This window comes from Pongo abelii, chromosome 8, assembly GCF_028885655.2.
Source record: "Pongo abelii isolate AG06213 chromosome 8, NHGRI_mPonAbe1-v2.0_pri, whole genome shotgun sequence".
Lineage (NCBI taxonomy): Eukaryota > Metazoa > Chordata > Mammalia > Primates > Hominidae > Pongo > Pongo abelii.
Window position 1 is genome coordinate 82,636,497 of NC_071993.2, and position 8,817 is coordinate 82,645,313.

The following is an 8,817-nucleotide window of genomic DNA, read 5'->3' on the forward strand; positions in this document are numbered from 1 at the left end:
TTGTGTTTATCTAGTCTATACAAAAAAAGAGAACCACTCTTCTACTTTTTCTGCTGAATATTTATAAATTTCGAGAAAGTGCATTATTTTTCCCCACGATAAAGTGATGAACTGGCAATGAACTTAGCAAATGGTGTGTGCGTGTGTGTGTGTGTGTGTGAGAGAGAGAGAGAGACAGACAGAGAGAGAGAGACCCAAATCAGTGTTCTCTTCCCTCAATTCAGTAACACTGATGAATACAGTGTTAAAGTGAATGCTGAAGATGGAAAAAGTATGACACTACCTTGGTGTGTACGATTGGCAGCTAACTGATTAGCCTTTAGCTAATTGATTAGGTCTTTAATCTAGAGCAGTGGTTCTTAAGCGTGTGTCCTTGGATAAATTTTAGAAACACTTGAAAACCCTTGAAGTAGCATGTAAACATTTGTTTGTTTGTCTGGATTTAGGTGTCTTTTTGTTAGTGGTGATGTTGTTTTTGAAGGTTTACAGCTTTCAATAATTTCTGTAGTCTGTGGGCCTTCTCCTCCATAAGGTTACAAACCAGTCATTTGAGAGTTTGACAAGACAAGCCAGTGAATTTCTTTGACAGCAATATTATTTTCTCATAATTTCTTGTCTGATTAGAAACTTTAAAAGGCCAGGTACAGATCAATATTTGTTGAATAAATGAATGAATAAGTGAACAAATACTTGCTGCTTTTACTTTACTCAAGTCTTTCAAATTTTGGTCAAATCAAACAGCGATCATTTATTGATTGCTCTGCTGAAAACCCCAGTAACACCCTAAGTGTGCAATAGGAGGTCTTGGTGTAGAGAAATCCGCATGTTTCATGTGGGATTTAACACTCTAAAGTTCCCATGTCCTTTTAGACCATTACTAATATGGAAGCGCTAAGTGGTAGATTTTCCAGTCGAGTTTAAGGATACAATTCAGTGGCTCTGTTTCTGTATCCAAGGAATATGCTGGAATTATTAAAATTCAAATAAAAAGAAGATGTGTTTAATATGCTGGGTGCAGTCTGGATCCACTTTTCCACTTTCCTTTAGCCTTAGAGAGGTGAACCTTTGCATATGCAAAGTATTTTACCTCCTAATAAGTTATTATTTAAACTCAGATTAGAGTCAAACTCTGGAGTTGGCAATTTCTTTGAGATTGTGGCTGTTTGTGTAATTCTGTGTTTTACTGACTCTGGACCCTTCACTCATTAGGGAGAAATAAATTTCTCTCCCCAGAAAACAAAATGTGATATCGTTAAAAATGGCAGAATATAGATAATATCAAGAGATTAACACTGGCTATCTCAGGGAATTGATGAGACTTTTCACATTCACACTGAAAATGCATCTGAACCATAATCCCTTTACCTCTTATCAATAACAATTGTGCCTAGGGTGTCCAGCTTTCAGATAAAGCTGTTTACACAGTTGCAGAGGTCTTACTGTATACAACACTATCCTGAAAAAAGCTGTAACTGCAAATTAAGGCAGGAAGTGAAGACTGTTAGGTCTAATTCAAACCATAGGGTAGTTTTCATTAGCTATAGTGCCAGCATTCAGTCAGAACAGGACAAGTGACCTGGTTCTTAAAGGCCCTTATGAGTGGCAAGATAGATCTACATCTTATTTTGAAAAGACAGTCTAAAAACCAAGGAGCAATCTTTCTTGAGCTCCTGCCTCAATCTGCATTTTGGAACCAAGAGAAGGAAAATTCATTTAAAATAGATTATCTGATGACAGGGAGTCAGAATTATGAAAAGAATATTTAAGCTTTATACTAACGAAAGGAAGAATAAAATACCTTTCTTACTGGAGCATAATCTTTGTGAAACTAAATATGTTTAATGATTATACTCCAAAAATGTCAAGAAGCCCTGTAATAACAATGAGGTCATCATCAGAACAGACACAAAATATTATCTCATCAAAGGGGATATATAACTATATAAACACGTTTAGATTATTATATGTACATATATATAAAGTCACACACACATACATACTTTAGAAAATGTTTTGCCCTGCTAAATTAATAGATTTATTGTATTATCATGCAGACAAGTAAGATTAATGTTAGGGAAACAGTAGTTCCAAATTACCCCTAAATGAAATCAGGTGAAATATTTAGTTTAGCTATGCTGTGAATTTCACAGTTGTATAATAAATATCTTGATGAAATGTTGATTAAATATACCTTGATCAGTTTTAGGGAAGTTCAGACTTTTTGTTTTCTTTTGCGACTAAATTCAGTCCCTAGAATTCTGTTTCTTGTTTATATTTAGATATGTCTTCATGAATGAAGCTGCCGCAGAGAAAATATATTAGAAACAAATATCAAATCAAGTACAGTGTGTTGTAAAAAAAAGGTGGCTAGGAGTTAGGCATCCTAGATATTTATTCTTCTTCTACAGCTAAACTAGTGGTGTGATCTTGGGCAGGTAGCTTAATCCCTCTGAACTTAGATTGTCTAAGCTATACTGTGAGTTAAGTAGGACTAGATTTTTTAAAATGTCCTTTTGGTTCCAATAAAAATAAAATTCTAAATTGCTCTGTGAGCTAAATCAACATTGCCAATCTGGTTAATTCTGAGCCTCCAGTCCCTTTAAAAGGAGAATAGTTTATGTGAATTACAGAAAAAAATTGATTCATCTCTTCTCCACTCCACTTTGCCTTTGAATACGCAGTCTCAGATATTTAGTCTGTATGGTGGCATTGTGGGTGTATTTATTTTTGCAAAGACCTTTTTACTCTGATGATTTGATAAGAAACAGTATTTTTTTTCAAAAGTATTGAGTTATTCCCTTGGTTTGCATTAGAGTAGATAAGTCCTTCGAGTTTTTAAATGAGTTTACATTTTCATTCCATCTCTTTGATTCAAGTTTGAAGGGATTCTATTTTGGCTATTTTATCTGTCTGCCCCTAGGAAAACCAGACTTTAAGTTATCCCCAAGGTATCACTGGCAGCATTCCACACCATCTGCAATGTATAAATATATTCAGTTATTCAATATATTCCAACTTAGCTAGCTCTAGTAATTTTATATTATTGGGGTCTTTGAGGAGAAAGACATTCATTCTCTCCTGATTTATTCGTTACTATTAGTTCTGAACATTCGATTCATCTGACAAGTAATCTAATACAGAAACAAAACCTTAAGATTTTTCACAATGAGTTAAGTAACAGAAAGTTCTGGAGCCCATTCATTGTCTTTAGTACAGCTGACTGGCTGAACACATTTGAGCACCCTTGACAGATTCCAGATTTGAATTGAAGAGACTTAAGGCAGGTCAAATAACTCTCAATAAAGGGTACTTGTCTTTGGAACTTGTCACTTGATACAGCCTTCTGCTTAGCTTCCCAACGTGGTATCAGATTGGTTTCTTTGACAATTAATTCTCTAAAAATTCCTCTTTCTTTTCTTTTTCTATCACTGTAATGAAAGAAAACACACCTTTCTCCCTTTAGTGCATGTTTCCAAAAATTTGCTTTTTAAATTTAAATATTGATATAGTTTTTTTTGGACTTTCATACATACAGGTGTATCTTCATGAGAGCTCGTAAGTGTAGGAGTGCTTGGTCACTATAGATACCACTTATAGTGTGAGCTCTTGTTGAGGGAAGAAGCACAATGGAGAATGAGGTCGGAAAAAGCTTCCATGATGGTAAAATAGATGACAGTTCTAATCTCAGCACTCTCATTACTAGCTGTATGACCTTGAGGATGTCTTAACCTTTCTTGGCATCAGTTTTTGTCATCTGTAAAATAGGACATCTTTGTAAAGTCTAAATTATAATAATCTGCAGGATTTACTGTGCAGGGAAGGCTTTCAATAATAGGAAGTCATTTTTAAGAACCTCTTGTATACTTAACACTGTGTTTGCCTTTGGATAGAATACAGAAAACTCACAAGGTATAACTGTCCCCAGGAGTTTAAAATTTAGTTGAAGCTTAAAGTTAGCTGAGATATATTGCTGTAGATTTCATACCCCAGTCACTTATTCTTTCACTCATTTATTAACCCATTCATTCAATAAATGCTTCTTATATGCCAAATACTATTTGTAGGGCCTGAAGGGTAAATCAGTGAGCATAATTACACAGCTAGAGTCTGTAAAAATACACAATTTTAACTGACTAATTTTTTTGCTTACTACACATAGTATACTTAGTGAATTAGAGTGGTTATGAAGACATTCTGGCTCCAGACTGCCTGGGTTCAGATCTCAACTCTGTCAGGAACTATGTGAGTAATTCTGGTCATGTTATTTTTAATTACTTTGAGCCTCGATTTCCTCATCTGCCAAATGAGATAATAATCATATATACCTGCATGTGAAGATTAAATGAGTTAGTATAAATAAAGTGTATAGAATAACTTCCAGGCATACAAGACCAACAAAATGTTAACATTATTATTATTGCTATTGTTATTTACTATTTTCCAGACATCAGATTCTTAATTTTCTTTCAAGAAACAACCTCCTCTCTTTTCTCAGTCCATGATTTGGCCTGTAACTTAAGCTTAAGCTAATTAGCAGGGTTCATTTTCCTCAGCCATGGTGCTTTGTTGAGTTAGGACAAAAGCTAGTCAATCAAGTTCAATCAAAGTCCTCTCTAGGGCTTTTGCTTGAGTGTCCAGGAAGATGCATTCTGTCTTTTCTAATAGAATTGTACTTTAGTTGATATAGTTCTAGAGTTTCTGGCAACTTTCTCATCACTATATGGATCCAGATAATGACAGCATCATGGAAGAATACAGAACAAAAAGATGGGGAGAAACCAAACAGTAATGATAATATATAAGCCTCTAGATAGAATGATGACAAAGATATTACTACTGAATTTTTCAATTACGGATGTGAACAAATTACAATTTTTCTATCCCATTTTATTTTTAGTGTTTGGCTAAGTTAGCCAGATTTGGTTTCTGTTGCTTACAGTAAAGAAACCTAACCAATAAACAACTGGGTTACTTAGAGGTTGATGCAGGTTTCTGATTATGAAATCTCTTTCCTTTTTCTTTCTCCCTCCATCTAATATAGTCCATCTTATATCACTTTATCAACATTTGTAGAAGTTTTCTTTTTTGAGTAGAAACCTGTGATTGTTTTTTCTAAGACTAGAATATTTCCTGAATCTATTAGGGGTGACCAGAGTGTAGTCAGGAAGAAATGACAAAGTAAAGAAAGCTATAGATTGATTAAATTATACGTAAGTGGTATGTTTTTGTGCTTGGTAAAATGAATAATTAAATAGTACAAGTTTGTCAATGTGTATGCAGCTGTATAAGAGATCTAGTGTATATGTTCTAAAAAGCCACATCGAGATTAAAGAAGGATAATCAATTATGAAAATAAATACGTGGCTACAAATGTTGGTAAGCACTATGAGGGAAAATATTGGGTGCAAATATTAAATAACAAGAATATCACCCAAAATCAAAACAACAAAAACCTTCACTAATAGTGTAACTGATATTTATTGAGCACTTACGCATACAAGTACTTGCCAAGTACTTTGCCTTTGCAACCTAGCAGCCCACTGGGGTACCCTGTCCTTTGGCATTCACATAAAGTTCACCTGAGTTCTCATTCCATATATAGAGATAAAACTTAAGGATCCCTTCTAATGTACCCCCAAATTCTTGGGTTGAGGGCTTAGGTTTTTCTGGCTGTGTTCTCTTCTATGGAATTAGTTTTTTTTTTTTTTTTTTAATTTCAGTATCTGTCTCTGAGCTTGTTGTCACTAATTTGCCTTCCAAACACTAGATTCACTTTGGTACCTTATCCTTCAAAGGACCAATGACACAAAATGAAATTTATAAGAGATTTGTACAAAAGTTGGGTATGGGTGCGGAACTGAACCAGGTACATACAGCAGTTCACATTGTGTTATTGCATGATCAATATCTTTAATGAGGACATACAGCATTCATGGTCCAGGGACAATTTCTCAATTATTGACCATTGTCTTTTCTGTTGCTAAGGCCTCCATCCCTGCATCTTGTTAGGCTTCTTCTCTTCACTCCACTCTGAGCACCTTTCTCTCCTGAGCTATTTACTAAAACTTTACTTTTTTATTTAATACCTACAGCCACATTATGAACTCTGTTATTAATGTCATATAAATAAATTAGCCTCACTTAAATAATTTGGGGTTAGGAATTGCCAGTGCAGTTTGAGGCCAGAGAAATTCCTTAGTATAATATATCAAATTCTGACAGAAGAAGCAAGAAGACTGTACCTTCATGACTCTTAAGTGAGCTGTGAGAAATCCAGCGGGTGTGTATGAGAAAGAGGGATTAGTGGGGTAAAAAAAGTAGACGGTATCAAAAATCCAAGAAAATTAAAAGAAAAACTTCGGAGTTTTCATGAAGTATGATTTCTGGGTTTATAAGTAGAAGGGGTTAATTAGTTGGGAAAATAATTCAAAGCCTGGGAACAGATGCCAAGGCATAGACAGAAAATTATTCTTCCTTTTTCTCCTTCACCTTTTCTCTTCATAGCAGAATCACATAGCTCACAAATTTCTTTTTTATGACTATGCAGTCAAAGTGTATTGCTTTGTTGTAAGACAATTAGTTCTTATTTGTCTGAGCGAATGTTCTATTATTTATAAGGAAAGGATGGAAGAATTTCTCCTACCAAATTTTTCCTATCTTCCATTAAATTGTAATGTTCACATTAAAAGTGGAAGGTCCAGTTCCTTCAAATTTATTCCCCAAATGGTGATCACAGCTGAGAGTTTATCTGTAATATTTATGATGATGATGGTAGTAATGGGAAATATTTATGGAGCTTTTATTGCATGGCAGGCATTGGGGTTTCATTTAAGTGTCCCAGTAATCCTGTGCAGCAAATACTGTTATTACCTCCATTTTATGTTTGAGAAAAAGAAAACAGACTCGGAACAGTTCAATGACACACAACGTCAAATCAAACAAATAAGTGGTTAAACTACATTTGTGTAGGGAAGGCTAGCATCGTGATGATTTTTTCCCTTGTATACTTCATGGTTGCTTGTATGCTTTCATGGCTGATTCTGTTGCAATTTGGCATTTATATTATCAATTGGTGAGCTGGTCACTACTGAATCTTTTCTATCTCATAAATAATGATTTCATTTTGAAGAAATGAGATGGATAAAAGATAAGGGGAAAAAAACCTGTCACTACAAACATACAATCATAGACATTTTAGAATTAAAAGTTTCCTTAAGGATGATTAAGAAAACATTAAGGAATCTGAGGCGCAGAAGCATTAACTGACTTGGTCAAGGTCAAACAGCTAGTTACATAATCGCATTTTCCTTTGTCAAAGAAGTTAAGTGTTTTAAGTAATTTATTTTAATGTTGAGAGATCTTTATAAATCCTCCTGCATCACTTAGATAAATAATTCTGCACTAAAATTGTTTTTCAGTAATTTTGTTTGGCTATTTGAGTGTGTGTTTTTCATAATCTCTAACGCTGAATTTCTCATCAATTCAGCCCTCCAGATTTTATTAGGTTTTGCGTGCTCAGGAAATAACACCATCAAAGCGGAGTTATCTCCACATACGCAGGACAATTATATTGATATATCATGCGCTGTATTTTAATTTCAAAATTATTGCCTTATTGTTTTTTCCTGGAGCCCAGTTTTATTTCTTTCTTCTTATCATTAAAGGTACAGCAACAACTAATTCACCCTTAAAAAGAAGAGAAAAGAAAAGGTTTGCTTAAAAAAATGTAGCTAGAAAAATCTCCCACAGAGTGAATTCCCACAGTGTTATGGAGAATGTAAATTTAGCCCAGTGTGATTCAAACAATCAAGTTAGGAATTTTAATTTAATGGTTTGTTCCTTTGAATTGTTAGAAACTCACCTCATTGTGCAAGTTGTGTTTGAATGGGAGAAAATTGAACTAAAATGTGTTGAATTTGCCCCAATCAGTTTATTCTAGGAGGTCCGATTCACAGGACTAGAAAGAATGAATCAACGTATCCAACAAAAGGAAGCTTGAATGATTTCACTTTAATAATAATGACTGTATTATCCCTCAATATTTTAGAATTTAAATATTTGGTTTCTGTGGAGGCTATGTTGTCTTAGTAGTTTTAACAGGGTTGGGGAATGATCTCCTTTTCATTTCAACATAACCCAGAGTCCCAGGTTTTTGGTATGTTGGTCAGAAACCTCAGTGCCTCATAGTTTAGAGGGCTCGTGAATCAGTTTGGTGGCAAATAAAATGCTAGAGGAGATTGAAAAAAATGTTGGAAGAAACTGCAGATAAGAAAAAGGACCAAGTATTTTTTTGTGATATCTTAGGGAATAGTTTAACAGGGCTAATGGGTCTAGAGAATCATGGCTTATGTTTGGAATTATAATAGTAAAATTTGGTAAAATATAGCGCTTTTCTTAGAAAGTAAGAAAACACACAAAAAGCTCATCAAGAGGAAAGTAACTTGGTTACAAATCTTTTTACATGTTTACCCATAAAGAAAGAAATGTTAATAAAGTGAGCTCTTTGACAGTAAAATGGAGTTCTTACCACTTAGAGGCTTTAAAAGTTAGGTTGGGTAGGGACCTCATAGCCACAAATATTATTCAGTTTCACTTCAAATACATTGACAGTAAGGCTCCAGGATAGTGTGTTATGCCAAGGATCACACTGGTACTGACTGAGTTAGAAAAGGTATTTCCTTTCCCTTCATGCCACGATGTCTTCCTGCCTTCTCTTAGGAGTGCTTGTGACTCAAATAACTGTCGTTGCTCCTGAGTCCCTTTCTTTGAATATAATGTTGGTGTTAGTTTATGGTGTGCATGTCTGTCCTTTCCAAG